Raw genomic sequence first — 18,754 nt, 5'->3', positions numbered from 1 at the left:
CTGGTTCCCCTGCACCCAGGACCCCCCTCCCCCCACCCCCGCTAAATCGCTGTTTTCTGCTACTGCCTTGGGCTTTTTTGCTACACTTTAACCTAAGACCCCATGTCTGCCCAAACCCCCTGGCTCCTACTAAGGCTGCAGAATTTTCTGTTACATCTTTTTCACCACCCTAGGGTGTGCCCGCCTCTGCCATTCCAGCTGCTGCTCTGAGGTTCCTGCTAGAGCCCATTTTGCCATCTGGAGGGGCACCGGGACCAGCTTCCCCTGTGGGTTTGTAGATGAAGCCCCTTTCCTATCTCTCTCGCCCGCCTGCCCACCATCACCCACTTACAGAGAGGCGGCCGAGCTTGCGCCACAGCGCCCCCTGCAGGCGCGGGGGAATCATCGCTCCCGCCCTGCCCGGCCGGGAGCCACCAGCGCCCCTGCCGGCTGTGAGCAGAACTGCACCCAAGGGGAAAGGGCCTGACAGCCGACAGAAGGTTGTTACTGGGCTTCTGGTTTTGTTTGTTGTTGCTGCCGGTGGTGTTGTTTGTTTGTCTTGTTATACATATATATATATATACACTAGTAAAGAACTGTTATTCCTTTTCTCATATCTTTGCCTGAAAGCCCTTTAATTTCAAGGTTATAATAATTTGGAGGGAAGGGGGTCACATTTTCCATTCCAAGGGAGGTTCCCTTGGCAGACACCCGTCTTTCAAACTAGGACATGCTTCCTCTTCATCCATTTCTAGGTGAACTGATTTGGTCTTGGATTTCTTCTTTTGTATAGGTGCATAGGCTGGTTTGAAAGTAAATCAGCCTGAGAAATGAACCCCACACAATTACCTTAAGAGAGATTTCAGGTTGGAGGTACAATTTCATAGAAAAAATAAAATAAATGCAATGATACAGAAGAACTGGCTTAAACCCACAAAGTCAGAATGCAACCTGGCACCCTGCAGGTCAGAGTGGTGGTTGCAGTCCTATCAAGATGTGGTTGCAGTCCTGTTGAAGTGATGGTTGTGATACGCAGAAAAGACTCCACAACTTGAAAGTTGCAAAGTAGGTATGTTTTAATCAGCTGAGGCACATGGGGGATTTTTCCTCCAAAGATATGCATGCCTTCAGCAGTGCTCGGGTTAATATTTATCTAGTTACAAGCTACATATGCGTCAGATTACACAATACGCCTGTACATATTCATTGCCTATCCCTGCTTTGTATTATTAGCTCTAAAGCTATTAACATATCAGTGCACTTATGCAGTGGTCCCTGGTGGTTGCGGGCCAGGGTCTCTGGGATAAAGTAAAGGTTTTCCTCAGATGAAGTAAGTAGTCTTCCTCGGGTTGAACTTTTTACCTCGCCTTCTTGCGCAGACTCCTTGTGTTCCTGGCCCAAGTCCAAACTTCAGAGCTGGTTCGGGCTGGTTTCAAGGTCCGAGAGCAGGATCTTTGGTCACGGTTTCTTCCCCTTATCAATGGTCTGCACCTCCCTTTTGCTTGCCAAGTGCAATAAATGTCAAGCAAGCAACATGCATTGTTTAGCAAGCTGCTACAAAATTCAGCAATACTAGCAATATCATGATCAGTAGTTAATTCTTAAAATTCTAAGCCCCCTGTATCAGTTGCAATTGAAAGCGGTGGTCCTGTGGAAGTTCTGGTCCTCCTCTGGATCCATCAAGTGATGGTGCTGGTGTCCCAAGTCCTTCATTATATACTCTCAGGTTCAGGTGGGAGTGCTCAGTACCTCCCCCATGGTGGGAGTTTCCCAATGGAATGACTGTGAGTCATTGCAGCTGCTTATTCTGCTGATACCATTGAGTCCATTATGGCCCATTAGCAGACATGATCCCCTCAGGATTGGTGTGATTGTGCTGGTGCTTCACTGGAGGGAGTTATCATGGCTGAGTCATTGGTGAAGAAAAAGAAACACTGCCCTGCCTTGCCAGGGTTTGCCTCTTCTCCCTTATCTCATTTATACACCCAGCTGGAGCCTGAGGTGTCAGGTGTGGACTGGGAAGGTACTGCAAATGACCCATCATTAACAGTTTGTCAGAAATGATGTGAGCAGAGTAGAAAACACAGTTTGGTTACACCCACAGAGTGCTAAACTTCTCCTGTAACTAGGATAGTGTGACTGCTACTGGCACAGGCTCTTCCTCTGGTTCAGCTGCAGTTTGAGTGGCCACAGTGCCAGTCACGCTGCTTTCCTCCTCCTCCCCCTGAGAGTGCTGTCTAGTATCAGGCAGTGTCTGATAAATAGTAGCCAGGGCTCAGCGTGTTGCAAAAGTTCCCATCTCTCTGGAACTGCCACAGAATTTTTCCTTCATATATTTTATCACTTTAACAGGATCCTGTAGTTGTTCCAGGGTGAACTTCCAAACCATTGGAGAAGTTCTCCAAGATCTGGCCCATTTTCTCCCATATTCCATGCTACTCATGTCTATCCACTCTTGGGGCAGATCTCTGAATACCAGCCCTAGAAATTTAAACACGGTGTGGATCCCAGTGAGGAGATCTGGCAGACTTAGAAACAAGAACATGCTTTTATTGACATCCAAAGGGAATTCAAGTCTCAAAAGCTGTTGTAACAGGCGTGATGGAGGAAAAGGGGGTAAAAAGCTGGGGAAAATCATCCTCCCCTGTTCCCTCCACAGACTGGATACGATTATTAATGGACTCCCAAAGGTAGTGCCCAAGGTAAGGGCAGGAGAGCAGCACTGCATACCCATCTCAAAATACCCTAATTGCCCTTGATGTTGTGTCATAGACTGATATTCCACAGCACAGCAAAGCAATCCTGATCCCTCTTCCTGCTTTGAAAATGAGCTCCATGATGGGCACGTAGTGCTTATATGGAAAGATATACAGGGTTAGGTGCCACACCCACATGAACAGACCAAGAAACATTGTGACCAGTGGTTCCAGACTTAATACAGCAAATACTTAGATCAAACTTGTTTCCAACTTGCTCTAGGCAGATCTGTTGCTATATCAACCCTTCATGACCCACATTGGACACCAGTTAAGGCTGTCACGGTTTGGGAATGGTATTCTCTAATTAGTACTCCTGCTAAAACCACGCATTGCTTCCCCTCCCCCTTCCAACTAGAGACACAAAAGGCAACGATCATGGGTTGAGGTAAGAACAATTTACTGAAAAGAGCAAAGATAAGAAAATGAACATTAACAGCGGCAATATTAATGACAAATGGTATAGGAAAAAAAATTACTTACACAGAAAGCCCCCAACAATAAACAAATACCAAACTGCTCTGTCCACCACCTTTTCTTGACCAGAAGGAACCCATTCCCGCCAGAAGAAAGTCCCTTTTCCCCACACCTGGCAATGACAGGCATGTCAAATAACCTCCCTCCCAGCTACTGCAAAAATAAATACTCTGTCCTGGGCGAAACCAATATATTTTTATTTATAATTATGTGCTTTATGTATTTTTATTCATTGTCATTATTTGCATTATTATTAATTTTAAAAACATAATTTGTTTTTTAAATAATGAGTATCTACCATGGAATCATAGAATGGTTTGCACTGGAAGGGACCTTGAAGATTATCAAGTTCCAACCTCCCTTCCACTAAATCAGGTTGCTTCAAACCCCGTCCAACCTGGCCTTGAACACTTCCAGGGATGGCAATTGCACAGCTTCTCAAAGCAAGAAAGACCATCAGTGAAAGAGAGCAAAACATTGTCTCCTCTAGTGCACCTCACTCATCTCCAGATTTGCTTCAGACCTTTCTTTTCAGTCAGATTAATTCTTTTTGAGTAAGATGATAAAACAGAGGGGTAACCCTATGTATCTCACAGTCTGCTTCTGGCTACACCCACTGTGCAAAGAATTCCTTTCCTGTTATTTGGGATTTCACCCATGTAGATTTCCACTTGGTTGTTTGAATTTCTTTCCCTGGACTCAGCCTTTGCAACCTCATAGCTGAAGTGATACAAACATCAGCTGAAGCACAAAGCCATCTCTTTTGTACAGGAACTAAGCCAAGAACTAATGTGCAGAACTGTGCCTGCAATCAGGGCAAAATGGGCTCTCAGATGCTTTTACGGGAATTCAGAAGAAATTTCTGGAAATATAATGAGATCAACCTCTTGTGAGAGATCCACTAAGGTCTGTTGAGAAAAAGTATGAGTGGTAGGATTACAGCCTATAGTAGTAAAGTGATCTTCCTGATCTTGTAGAAGTTTGGAGTGTACACCTGACATAAATACTCAAAATACTGTTTGCAGTATCTCAGTTGTGACAAGAGAAACTGAGACCCATTGTTTAAAGTTTCACAAAATGGAAAGAAGTTTCCTTACCAAGGAGACAAGCCAGTAGGACATGAGGCAGCTCTTGAGTTGTTCTCAGGCAATTTGTGACCATGAAAGGATAAAGTGAGGTGGGGGCTATACCCCAAACGACCACCAGAGACCCTCTTGAGACCATTCCCCAAATTGTATGTACATGCCCAACTACAAGGTGTATAGCTTTGTATATGCAAATGGTTTCTGAGAAGTAGGAAGAGAATCCCAGATGAATAGGAAGATGAATATGTATGGTTTGTATAGATAAATGACAGGTTTGGAACTTTGCAAGTGTGTGTGCTAGGAGAAGTGATCCCACATGCATCCCATGCCAAAATAATGTCTGCTTTCTAATACTGAAATTACAGTGTTAGGGAGCTTTATTCTTCCTGACATTTTGATGACACACCAAGCTTGCTCAATGCCTCCCTCAGCCTAAATATGGGTAAGAATATGGATTTTCCCTTAAGATAATTCTTGAGCACAAATTATAGGGAGGTTGGCTTCATGAGTGGTGGCACCATGCTCCTAAATTAATACTTCATTTGCAGCCCTGGAGCTCCTACACTTGGAGCTCCCTCAGCAATTTACTCTCTCCTCTGAAGGAGAAGGTAATGGCTGGGCACGTTGCTGCTTACTCCCCAGGGGAATCAGATACAGTGCTAGCAACAGTAGAAAGCCTGTATTTCCTTTATATTTGAACACAAGAGAATATTCAGAAACAGCATGTTCCATGAGGATGAGACTTGTTTCCAGCATGAGCATGTGTCCAGGAATCCTGTGTTCTCATTTGGCTGTTTATCCTGGCTATGCCCTTGTTTCAACATCACTGTGAATGCCCACTTAGAGTATTTCTCTTCCTATACATGGCACAGGTTATAGCAGAGGAGCTGTTAAGTTTATTCCACTTGCCCTGTGTTGTCCTCCTGTCCAAATAGCTGCACAAGACACCCAAGCAGATGTTCAAAGCACCATCCACACCTGTTGCTGCCTCCCCAATGTGGAGAAGAAACCCATGTTTGACAAATTTCCCGTGTGTTCACGTGATGGAGGAAAATAACTTTCAGGGATGGGACTATGCAATTACACAAATTTATTGTTTAAAACAACAAACACATCAGTCAAGGCTTGAGATTTTACAATACCTCCGAATAATGGCGAATAGTCACAAGATTTAGGGTGACAATGTAATTTATAACTTTCTAATCCAGTAGGCACTTAAAACGACACTTTGTTTTAGATTTATGACCTATCTCTTCTCACTGTGGCACTTCTCACTGCAATGCAGCTGTGTCTTGACCAATAACTTCTCATGTCACATACACACAGTTCTCTCTCTTATACCATCTACATTCTTAACTTAAACTATATAAAATCACACTATTATATTTTAAAACCCTCCACCAGAACACCCAGTGTACAATTTTGCTTATAATTATAGGGACACAAGCTTGTAATCCTTTTGCTTCAGATCTATAAATCTCTGTCAATTAAGCCAGACCTAGTCTCTTCCAGGGTTGTAAATCAAAGCCTCCTTTAATTGCAGGAGTTTCTACTCCTCTGTCTCCCACATCTCCCCCTCCTTTCTGCACCAAAAAAACTCCTTTGATGGATTTATCAATCGTTCGCTGTACACATTGAAATAGACAAGGTACCATCACGAGAACTATAACTATGACTGCCAAAATGTATAGGCCTGTTGTAAGACATTTCTTTACCCACGATGCTAAACCCCATCCACTAAACAAATTATCTAGCCAAGTTCCATCACCAATTCTTATTTTCAACACACCCTCTTTAAGTTGTTGTATGCTCTTATGAATAGATTCTGAGTGGTCAGACAGATTCATACAGCACATCCCCTCAAAGTCTTTGCATCCATGTCCATGGGCCAGCAAAAGAAAATCAATGGCTGCTCTATTTTGCAAAGTTGCATGCGTCACATCTTTGACATCTGCTAAGAGGCCATTTAATGCAAGGGACATGGCATTAGATTGTTTACTCAGCCAACATCCCAACCGATCCAACTGCTTTAACGTAACTACTGAGGCAACTGGTGGCATAAGAAGAGATGTTACAAGCCTTTTTCCATAGCCCCATGGGGTAAAATCATCTTTGCACTCTGGTCCATATTGATGCGGAGCAGATCTTTTTTGTCTGTGTCTCATGTTGGCAATTGTCTTCATATTAGGAGTAAATAGTGTAAGCTCTCCCAAAGTACACGGACCACCCTTAATGTTTGAAGGGATAGCTGGCCATGCTCTGTCTCCACATACAAAAAACATTCCTCTTGGTAATTGCAGAGGAATAGAGCTAGGTGCAGATGAGACTACAAAAGTACTATCACACCAAAAGGAGTGGTTCTTATACACAGGGTGATGTGGAGAAACATCTCTCATCAGTGCTTGATTAGTGTTCATAGAATGGAATTCAACACAGAATTTTACTTCTACAGAAGAACCAAGGATTTCCAATTCTTCAGGTTCATCAGAGGTTTTAGGAAGATAGGGAGTCCGCCATTCCCATGTATTTACTGGGGTATAGTGTTCCCAAACTTTTGATCCTGCAAAGGTACCTCGTAAGGCCCTGTCAATCTTCTCTGGGATTGGCCAATTCTCTATTGGAACATTGACTAGACAAGCTGAAAATGGATTTTCTGGAGTTGTGGTAGACAGACATAGAGTATCCAACCCTGAAGCATTAGCTAAAGTCACCCAAACATTGGTCTTAGGTTGATCAACCGGCAAAGCTGTCCCACTTAAAACAAACAAGACAAACAAAGCAAAAAACAAACTTAACATTGGGTTAAATTTCATGTTTCTTGAAAGTTCTCTTGGCAAAAGACTCCTTCTCAAATCTCAATCTCTGAACAAATTTGTAAGAATATTTTTTGTATTTCCCAATTTTATTTTCACTTCATCTAATGATGAGGCACAAAAATATTTTATACCTTCTTTAAATAGAAAAATGAGGATTATTTGCCAAAAGATCTTTAAAATGCATTTGCTTATGCACTCTTGCATTGACCTAAAGCCTAAAATTTACAGCTTTAACAATAAAACGAAAGATTGCAGGTATGGGCTGTAGTCTCTGCGAAGTACACGTCTGCGTACTCTCTTCTCTACTTGTAGAGTTGTCAACTTCTTTCTGTGCGTGATATGGTTTCACACTCTTCACAGGAAGCCACCTAGGTCCCGTACCTGTAGAAACACAAGCAAACCCTTTGCCCCAGGTTATTAATGGCAATGGACCTTCTATTTGTCCTGTTTCTGGATTTCTAATCAGAACCAAAGGATTTTCTCTCAATTTTGCGTGTGTGCTATTAGAGAAATGCCTAAATATTGGAGGATCGGGCTCTGCAGAAGAACTATTCAAAAAATTATAAACATACAAGGCTTTGCTTAATTGCATCTGTGGTGTTGCTTGTGCTAGATCTCCCTTTTGCTGATCTAAAATACGCTTCAAGGAATGATGTGTCCTTTCTACAATTGCCTGACTCGTGGGCAAATAAGGAATTCCAAAAGTATGGCGAACACCCCAATTCATCAAAAATGTGGCTACCTTCTGGGCTGTATAAGCAGGACCATTATCTGTTTTTATTTCTTGAGGTACCCCCAAGGAAGCGAAAGCTTGCAAAAAATGCTGACACACATGATTTGCTGTCTCTCCTGTGTGTACAGAAGCAAAAACTGCATTGGAAAATGTATCCACTGAAAGATGGATATTTTTATATTTTCCAAAAGGCAGATATTTAGTAATATCCATTTGCCACAATTGCAAACTCTGTAGCCCTCAAGGGTCTACTGCTCCCATGGAGACAGGGGGCTGCACCAGTTGACAATCTGGGCAGGTATTTACAATTGCTCTAGCCTGATCTCTGGAAAGACGAAACATTCTCGTAAGAGCTTGTGCATTCTGATGAAAAAAGGCATGACTCAACTTTGCTTGTTCAAAAATATTTGGCAAGGTGTTCACTATGGCAACTGTTAACTTATCAGCCCTGGAGTTGCCCTCCGCCAGGAATCCTGGGAGTGAAGAATGAGCCCTAATATGGGAGACAAAATATTGATTAGTTCTATTTTGCACAAGTGCATAGAGACATTTAAGATGACGATACAGAGCATTATTGCTAACATCCTTCAAAACTGATCCTTCTATTCTCTTAACTATATTAGCAACATAAGCAGAATCTGTAATCCAATTAAAAGGCTCCGGGAAAAGCTGAAATGCTCTAACTACCGCTGCAAGTTCTAGTACCTGGGTCGAACCCTCTACTATTTGAATATTCTGTTTCCATGTTTTAGTTTCTGGGTCTTGCCACGTTACCACCGAACGATGTGTCTCTCCTGATCCATCACTAAAAATTGTCACAGCATCCAAAGGCACTTCACTTAACAGAGGTCTTTCTCCGAAGCTTGATTTTGCCTGAAATAATTTATGACTAGGGAAATGAATAGAACAGGTGCCTGGATAATTCAATAATGCAATTTGAAGTTCTTCTGAGTTTCATAGTGCCCAATCAAAATATTGCTTCTTCAGAGGCAAATAAATTATTGCAAAATCTTTGCCTGCCATAGTTAACAACCTTGACCTGCCTCTGATTATAATCTGAGCTAACATTTCCATTGTTGTGAAGATTGTCTTTGGAGATCTGTAAGGCAAAAAGACCCATTCTGTTATCAATACGGGATCCTTGGCAGAAGCATCCCATTGAAATGTAAGACCATACAATTGCATTTTTTCCCCCAGTACTGCAAGGAAGAATGGTTGTGAATCTACACAACAATGTGCTTGTCTTTTCTGAAAAGCCTCTGTTACTCTGTCAAGTGCCTTTAGAGCTTCAGGTGTGAGGGTTCTTGGGGATGTAATGTCACAATCTCCCTTTAGCAAATCAAAAACTGGAGCAAGTTCATCATTGGTAATCCCTAAAGTAACTCTAATCCAATTTGTCTCTCCCAAAAGCTGCTGCAAATCTTGTAAAGTATGAACTTTAATTCGAAGCTGTATTTTCTGTGGCCTTATTGACTGTTCCGTCATTTTCCATCCTAAATATTTCCATGGTGGAGTTTCCTGTATTTTTGACGTAGAAATCTCAAGTCCAGCCCTTTTAATCTCTCTTACAACGCTGTCATGAACTTCCTCCGTCTCCTTCTGTGTTGATGCTGAGATTAACAGTAATGTAGATTAACTGTAATGTAGAACCTTTGCTTTAGGATGTTTTCACCTAGCTGGAGACAAGGCTTTTCGCTAAGTTTTATTTCTCTCTGCTTATCGGCAGAGGAAAGCCTATTCATATCTTGAAGGCTTAAATCAAATTCATTCACTGATGGTAAACTCTCATCCTGAGTTTGCACATCTGCTGTGCTACCGGCAACCCTCCGAGCTGTCATGGGGGCATCCATCTTTGCTTTCATCACTTCCGAATATGTCATTTCCTGAGATGTAATTTCCGGGGCCTCCCGCCCTCCGGCACCATACGTCACTTCCGAGGGCTCCCCCCTCTTCTCTTCACCACCCCCCCTTTCGGGTGCAATATCACAAGCGGACGGAGGGGGCGACTGCGAGGGAGCCTGTGGCGCAGTTAAAATTTCAGAGCCGCTACTAATCACTGAGCTGTTCAACAATTCTATCACCACTCGGCAAGCAGGGATTAACATAGCCGCCGCCTTACCGTGTTTCAAAGCGAGATCGTAAAGTCTAGTTGCAATATCATCCCAAACTGATTTAGTAAAAAGAAGGTCAAAGTCAACGTCAGGGCAGTTACGAAAAACCCAAAGCAATAAATCTTTCACTTCTTTGCTGGGAAGAGGCTCAGAATGTAACTTGAGTAAGGCATCTAACTTATTATAAACATCCCTTTGTTCTTTTGAAATATTTTCACCCATATCTAACCTACCCGGTCCCTGCCTCCACCCAACCTTGAAGGCAGTTCTCCTTCCGGTGTGCTATGGGAGAAATCGGCCCGCAACCCTTCGTTAAGCTTCCTTTCAGCTTTAGCTTCCACCTGATCACCCTTCGTTTCAGGGTTCAGTTAAATCAACTCACGTCGACCAGGGGAATCCTCTTCATCCTGACTCCGACCTCTGCGCCGTAAATCCACCGCACACCCGGCACCACTTGTCCAATTTCCCGCGCGTTCACGTGTCGGAGGAAAATAACTTTCAGGGAGGGGACTATGCAATTACACAAATTTATTGTTTAAAACAACAAACACATCAGTCAAGGCTTGAGATTTTACAATACCTCCGAATAATGGCGAATAGTCACAAGATTTAGGGTGACAATGTAATTTATAACTTTCTAATCCAGTAGGCACTTAAAACGACACTTTGTTTTAGATTTATGACCTATCTCTTCTCACTGTGGCACTTCTCACTGCAATGCAGCTATGTCTTGACCAGTAACTTCTCATGTCACGTACACACAGTTCTCTCTCTTATACCATCTACATTCTTAACTTAAACAGTATAAAATCACACTATTATATTTTAAAACCCTCCACCAGAACACCCAGTGTACAATTTTGCTTATAATTATAGGGACACAAGCTTGTAATCCTTTTGCTTCAGATCTATAAATCTCTGCCAATTAGGCCAGACCTAGTCTCTTCCAGGGTTGTAAATCAAAGCCTCCTTTAATTGCAGGAGTTTCTACTCCTCTGTCTCCCACACATGTTGGGCACTTACTGCCTCTCATTAGAAGAGGATGTTGCTCTGCTCTCAATGCCCTTAAGATGTGCAGAGCTCCAGTCCCCACACATCAGCTCTGGACACACCAAAGACCCAGCTGATGATGGTGCTGGTTACCTGGTGTGTACAAGCTTTGGCTTACATAAGTGAGAAATGGAGTTTTCAAGTAACGGATTCAAGTTGAAAAAATCACCATAGCTCAGGCTAAAGGTTAATAAGGGTTGCAGAGTATTCTCTGACCTTTTTTACCTTTGTTAGGGCTATGGGCTGACTAAAGGGTCTGATCTGTAGCCAAGATCTCCTGGAGATTAGACAGCGAATACGAGTATCGCTCTGCAACTACCTCTCCCTGTCAGGTTAAATGTTTCATCAGAGTAAACACATTTCTATTCTATTTACCCATAGGTTTATTTTTCCAGAATAACGTGAAGAATTAATAATCCTTGAAAGCCTCCTTTTTCCCTCCAAGTATTTTCATTTAGTCCACATGGCATATAAATCTGAAAGTGTTTTGGACAGAGGCATAGATCCAGTCAGCTTATATGTGGCCAAGGAGCTGTATTCTATGTTTTCCAGTGAGGGATTTTGGCAGTATTTTTAGGTTCTTGTTTAAGAAAGAAAGGATGTGATGAGCTCACATTTTCTGCTGCCATGGACAGACATCCTTGCTCATAAACACATACCTTGCTGCTCCTCCTGTAAGGGGAAAAGTGCTCTCTCAAATAAGGTTGTTGAGTATAGAAGGGCCATGAGCTCATGGATTCCTTTTCTTTCCAGGGAATATTTATGACTATTAAAAATAAAGAAATTTTTTAAATTAAGGATTAGGAAGGTCTGAAACAGCAAGTACCCTCCTCTGCGAGATCTCACTCAAGATCCCTGACATGCCCTTGCCTACAGACGATGACCCAAGGACTTGTGCAAGGATCACAACACTGCTCAATAAAGAGCAGGAGAAGCATCATGAAACATCATAGTATTAAGCATAGACATTAATCCAGGAATGAAATATCCTGTCTTCAAGACTCAACATCGCTGCAGCTGCTCTATTAATTTGGATACATCAGAGAGCGGAATGCAGAGGAGTTTGGATCTATTCCAGTTCCTTTCTGGGTCAACATAACCTTTGGCACCAGGGTCCCAACCCTGAAGCTGGCTAGATATACAAATAAATACTCACTAAAACTTGCTTAGACCTACGGATCCCAGTTATCACCTGCAGTACTTTCTGTTGCTGTCTCAGCAATGGGTGTATCTGTGAGAGGACATCCTTCTCCCTGGGAGGTTGTCTTGGTTTGAAAGACAGGTGTCTGCTGAAGAAGGCAGGAGTCTCCCTTGGAATGGAAGAAAAAAAAATTGCAACCCCTTTCCCTCCGAATTATTATAATTTTGAAATTAAGGGGCTTTCGGGCAAAGATATGAGGAACAGGAATAACAGTTCTTTACTATTATATATATATGTGTGTGTATAACAAGGTAAACAAACAATAATTACGGCAGTAACAACAAACAGAATCACAAACCCAGTGCCAGCCTTCTCAGCTGTCAGGCCCTTTCCCCTTGGGTGCAGTTATGGTCACAGCCGGCAGGGGTGCTGGCAGCTCCCGGTGAGCAGGGCAGGTGCGATGGTTCCCCCGTGGCTGCAGGGGGTGCTCCGGAGCGAGCTCCGGGAGCACGCGGCACTGGTGCCCTGGGATCCCAGGAAGAGATGGAACAAAAAAGCTTCACAAACCCCTTGGCAGCTGATCCCGGTGTCCAGCCAGACCCTCGGGAACAGCAGGCTGGAACAGCAGGCTGGAACAGCAGGGACAAGCACAAATCCCAGGTGGCAGACGAGATGTATCAAAACTCTGGAGCTGTGGTGGGAACCCCACAGAGGTCTCGGCAGGCAGGGCGAGCAGGGCTGCAGAGTAGCAAAGGCTCAAAGCAACGGTGGGGGCAGGGCACCCAGAGCCCAGCTCCCAGTAGGGCAGGGAAGGCGGGCTTGGGATCCCGGGGTCTCTCGGGTAGAAGGAAGGCAGCGAAGAAGCAGCCTCTCTGTCCAAAATTCCAGGAACTGGCTGCCCACAAACCCAGGTGAAAGAGAGTAGCCAGATGCACCACTCCCCCTGTGGCCAGGTCTTTTGGTTTTTTAAGCACCCAGTAATTTGTCCGCCTGGCAACATGTATGGGGAAAATTCCTTTAAGAGAAAAAGAAAACAGGAGGAGAACTAAAACCCCAACAGAGGTGGATGCTAGAGGACAAGCCCTTAGCTTTGTTGGGAACAAACAAGGCAAAGATTCCTGGTTTTTTTCTGATTTTACTTCTTCACCCAGTCTGGCCAGACCAGGGCTGATGGCACAGCATGATTTCACACAAGGCCACCAATCTTCTGTTTGAACAAATTAACTGCAGTGCTTGATTTCAAATGAGTAATAATGTCGAACACCACTTCTCTGGTTAAACATGACTATCCCAGCAGATATGTACCTTCTTCTCTGAGCAATACTGTGTCAACAGGAGCTCATGTCTTCCAGCCTCCCACCCTGTCAATACACACAAGTGCACATAAGCATACAAGGCAATATTGTCTGATGAAGTTTGAGAACCTGAGTTTTCAACAGGAAAGTCAACAGGAATTACTTCTTGGACACTTCTATTATTTGAGCTGAGAAGAATGAACAGCTACAACTTGTGTTTGAAAGCTGAAAACTTAACTTTCAGCTGCAGCCCATAAACATGAAATCAGCTTTCTTAGAGCATCCCATGAAGAACATCCTTGGTTACAACTTTTAATGTAACACCCTTCAACAGCAAACAAATATCATTTGGATCACAGTGGAAATTGTCTTTGGAAACCAATCTGAAGAAAGCAGAAAAATATGTTTTTCTTTAACTAAGGGGTTTCTTCCTCCCTTGAATTGCTAATACTATTATTTGTCTTCATACACATTTATGTGTGTTAGAAGTGTTCATAATACTAGCCCCCAAGAAAATGAAAGAAAAAAGTAATAGTAAGTTACTTTTTTTAAAAAAATCTCTTTTTTTCTGTGGTTATGCCTATACAACTCTTAGTATCTTTATCAACTTTGCTAAGTCATTTAAATCAAAAGGAGGGTGACTGGTGCTTTTATTTAATATCTTTGGTAATTCTTTTATTAATTAAACAGGTTCCTAGAATAAAATAAAAAAATGTATTTTTATATTTGCTTGCCTAACTGAGCAAAGTATTTAAAGTAGTATAAAATCAGTGACCTGACAAAATCAGGAGGGAATCACGCCTCTTAGGGTACTTGAGAACTAATACAGATGAAAGGAACACTCTTAACATGTATTATCCTACAGATATTTTAAGTACAGTCCTCATGAGCAATGCATGCTTAAATAGAAAACCTCTGTATACTTGGTTATACAGAGGTGCCAAAGGAGATGTAGGAAATGCTAAATAACTTCTGTAAGTAATAAGAAGTAATAAGCTTCTACATCAAACCAGCTACAGTTACTAGGAGTCTCATACCTCTTGCACAAACTCTTGCACCAGTTCCTGACCTCTCTTTTTCCTGAGCTGTCACCAAATAGTGATGAACCCACAGAACTCTTTTTGGAAAAGCAGCATTTCCAGAGAAAACATCCAGAGTGATTTAAAGTACAAATTATTTTTACTTGTGCCAATATTCACATTGCATGTGCAGCACGGTTTGAACTCGTTTCCAAAAGGGCAACTGCTGTATCACCCAAAGTTTACTTTAGTGTTTACTTTAGAGCTCAGGGTATTATCTTTTTGTTTGGAAGGCTTACTTTAAATGTGTCCTGCGTTGCAGTGTATTCTATTAGCATCCTTATGAGCTGTTGAAACCAGGTGGGGCAGTGTCTCCTTGCCTCCTCCCCCCGGAGTATCTTTCTGTTAATGGCCCATCAATGCCCTGCCACATGACTCATAGATAACTCCCTCCGGACTATCTTCTGTTAATGAGCCCATCAACGCCTGGTCTCATGACTCATCATCCCATTGTGAGATGCTCCACCCAGAGGGAGGAACCAAGCATTCCATCCTGGATATAATCTGAGATTCCGAACACCACAGATACCCTTTCCACAGGATTCCCAGAGGACAGGAGCTACATAGCCACCACTGGACCTTCTGAGGAAGAGCAACCCCTTTCTACAGGATCACTGCTTCAACAGAACCACATCCACCACTTCAGGAGGACTGCAGCCACCATTTTACCCGACTGCCACCACCACCCTGAATAACAGGGTGTCAGGTTGTATCCTGACTCTGTCAATTTAATCCAGTGTTTTCTGCCTTTATCTTCTTGATTTCCCTATTAAATTGTTATTCTGACTTGGTGCCTCCCACTGGTTTGTTTTCAAACTAGTACAAAATGTTACATGTAACAAGGTGTGCTGATTTTCGCTGGGGTAGAGTTAATTTTTGTTGCAGTGGCTGGTATGCGGCTGTGCTTTGGATTTGTGCTGAATACAGGATTGATAATACAGAGATGTTTTTGTTACTGCTGAGCACAGCTTACACAGACCCAAGACCTTCTCTGCTCCCTCTTCCTTCGGCAAGGCAGTTGGGGGTACATGGGAGGGTGGGAGGAGACACAGCCAGGACAGGTGACCCCAACTGACCCAAGGGATATTCCAGACCATGTGACAACATGCTCCGTGTATGAAGTAGAGGAAAGAGGGAGGAAGAGGGAGGGGGATATTTGGAGTGATTGTGATTGTCTTCCCAAACCTTACCTGTGATGGGGCCCTGCTCTCCTGGACATGGCTGAATTCCTGCCTGCCCATGGGTAGCAGTGAATTAATGCCTTGTTTAGCTTTGCTTGTGTGTGTGGCTTTCGCTTTCCCTATTAAACTTTCTTTATCTCAACCCACAAGTTTTCTAGCTTTTTATCCTTCTCATTTTCTCCCTGATTCTGCTGTTGGAGGAATAAGAAAGTAGCTGCCTGGGGCTTGGCTGCTGGCTGGGGTTAAACCACAACAGAAAGTAATGTTATCAAAGACAACTGGAAAATCCGTGGTCAAGGTCACTATCTTCCCATCACAGAATAGCCAAACTTGGGGCCAGATGGGGCATGGCCAAGAGTAATAAGATAGAAAAGACCCATCAAAATCAGTTGTAGTGGTTTGGTCCAAAATACTCATTACTGTTTATCTGCTGTGAGATAAGAATTAGGAGAAATGCAAAACAGGCACCAAACTTGAAAGAATATAAAGAAGTTTATTAACAGACCTAAAAGAAGAAAAAAAAAAAAAAAAAAAAAAATTATACCACCTTCAGAACTCTCCTCCTCCCCCCACCTTCCTCCCTTCTCCCACTGACAATGTAAAAAGACAACCCTTAAGATGTTCAGTCTGTTTACCACTTCCATAATAACCTTGTTCAGTCCATTTAGAAAGAGAAGTCTCTTCTTGCTCATGCTATGAAAACATTATCACACTGAGACAGCCGCCCACTTCCAAATATTGTTCAGTCCATTTAGGAAGAGGAGTCTCTCTGCCTGCGTCTGAGTCCTTTCCCCCGACTTGCAGCTTTTCCCGCAACTGCTTTCGAGGGTCCACTTTTGAAGTTTTTTGGGGTACAATTTTAAGGTTGAGCCGTTCAGAAACAAAAACAGAGGCCCTTCTCCTTCCCTGGGAGCAAAGGGTCTTCATCATCTTCATCGTTAGGACTATCTCTGGGAGCATCTCTAGGGACTGAGGTTTTCTCCTTTCCCGTTTGGAGCAAAAGTCCTCATCTGGTTCATCTCTCCCTGTCCAAACTTCTCATGAAATTACAGCTGCGTCAGCATCTGCCTATCTCAGTGCAGGTGCTTTTGCTTACAAGTTGAACACTCCACCCCCCATATCTTCATGAAATTACAACAGGATACTCTGATATATCATAGCTTCACAACAGAATTTCAGCTTTAAGCATCTCCTCTCTCTCTTCCCTCAGGTTTTCAGCTCTTCACAGCACTAAAAGGGTTAATCTCACCTCGGCCTTGCAGCTTTGCAGCTGGAATGCTGAATCTTTCTTATCGCAGTGGAGAGGGGGGAGAGCCGAGCCACTCCGGCTACCCACGGCAAGGCAGTGGGGGGGGGGGGGTTCCATGGCTGGAACAGGTCCATGGCTTCAGGATGGCCGTGGCCCAGCCCGGCCTGGCCCAAGCAGGGCCTGGCCGGGCCCGCTGGCCCCCACACGGGGCCCGCAGCCACCTGTCCCAGCGCCGGAAACGAGAGAGAGCTTGGAGGGGGAGTTTGCCTATTCTTAAGTGTGGATCACAGAGGTGATCACAACTTTAAGTGGCTTAGAGAATTGTCCATATTCAAACTGGCCAGCTGATAGGTTCTATCAGTTCCCAGAGGAAACTGTAAGCACCCCTTAGCAAGGACGCCCCTTCCGGGACTATGCTTGCTAACCTATGACATCAGTCATTTCTGAGCGGAATATGTGAGGACTGAGCTTTACATGGCAAAAAAAGTATGCACTTCTTAATTTTGCTTTAAAGATGCTCATGGTAATGTGATTTCCAGATGTTTAAAATCTGTGTCAGCTCAGAGTGAAAATATGCTGGGCAGTGCTCTTTTCTTGAATCTAGTTTTCAATGTCCAGGCTACTGATCCATATTGAGAGTAGGCTGGGCGCTAGGTGTATCAAAACAAGCTAAAAGATGAAACAAGAAAAAAACCAGTGACTAACAGCATGATTGCATGGGTGCATGTGGATCTGGGATATAGGAACAATGGAGTTTACAACAGTTTACAAGTCCGTCTTCTGCAATGAACCCATGGATGGTTTTCTAAGTCAACATAAAAGTATTACGGACTTTTTGACGTAAACATGGCTGTTTGGCCCTGCTGCATGTATCTTGTAGTACCCCAGTTCTGGGACACCAGGAGGGATGTGCAGACTGGGAAAGCCACTTCAATGAACAGGCACATGGAGTCAGCTCTGTGGTGGTGTTCAAGCCTTATGGTTTTAAAAGCTTCTTATTTGTTTATAAACTTATTCTGAGTTTGGAAAGTAGGGTGGGTTGAGCATATTTCCATCGCATGTCACCTCTTTAGTACAAACAGGGAAATACGCTGCAAGATATTTGATGTACTATAAAGGATGCTTTCATATTATAAACTAGCAAAGAAACACCCTATTTGCTGTGACCCACAAGTATGCCTGGGCTTATTATGGTAGCATGGTTTAAAAAACAAAACCCCCAACAAAAACAACACAGAACCACCCTCTCCACCACCACTTGCATAAAATCTCTCTGCAAGAGATTCACTTATTCAGACCCCACATTTCCCATTCTCTGCATCTGCCTGGTGGCAGCATGGATACCCCTCTTTCTGCCACAGCCTCCAGCAAATACAGCTGTATCAACAGAAAGCTCATGAAGGTGGACAGCCCAACTATTGTGACCTTCAGCAACACAAGTTTGTTAGTAAGTGTATCCTCAGGTTCATCACCCTATATAAAGTAACTATTGCCAGAGATTTCAGCTGAGGTTCAGCTCTTTGTTGTGGGCTGTTGTGCACTTAAGAGACAGGAATGCTTACTAATAGTGCACACTCTAAGTGGTCACATCTCTAGACTGAACTTGAACCATGTACACCAGTTCCAGAACAATTATGGAAAATAAATTGATCCAACTCTCTTTTATGCCACTGGAGGGCATTCATTGCCCTTAGAAATTCCCCTATTGCAGAGTTGCTGTAACATGGGACACGGTGAGTCTGTGTTGTTCTATTTTAAACTACGCAAGGTCAACAGAATACGTATGTGTGCTTTCCAGCATT

The 18,754-nt window shown here is 43.3% G+C and overlaps 1 long non-coding RNA gene across 1 annotated transcript; it reads right to left on the bottom strand.

Moving 5' to 3' along the window:
* Nucleotides 1–10,470: 10,470 nt before the first annotated feature.
* Nucleotides 10,471–12,748, bottom strand: LOC125328145. The gene is made up of 2 exons (XR_007204555.1): nt 12,716–12,748; nt 10,471–12,317 (listed from the first exon to the last, which is right to left on the bottom strand). It is a non-coding gene; the product is annotated as an uncharacterized LOC125328145 (long non-coding RNA).
* Between the last annotated feature and the right edge of the window lie 6,006 nt (nt 12,749–18,754).

This window comes from Corvus hawaiiensis, chromosome 6 (genome assembly GCF_020740725.1).
Source record: "Corvus hawaiiensis isolate bCorHaw1 chromosome 6, bCorHaw1.pri.cur, whole genome shotgun sequence".
Lineage (NCBI taxonomy): Eukaryota > Metazoa > Chordata > Aves > Passeriformes > Corvidae > Corvus > Corvus hawaiiensis.
Note: the sequence above shows the minus strand (reverse complement) of the source record. Positions and strands in the feature narration are given on the sequence as shown.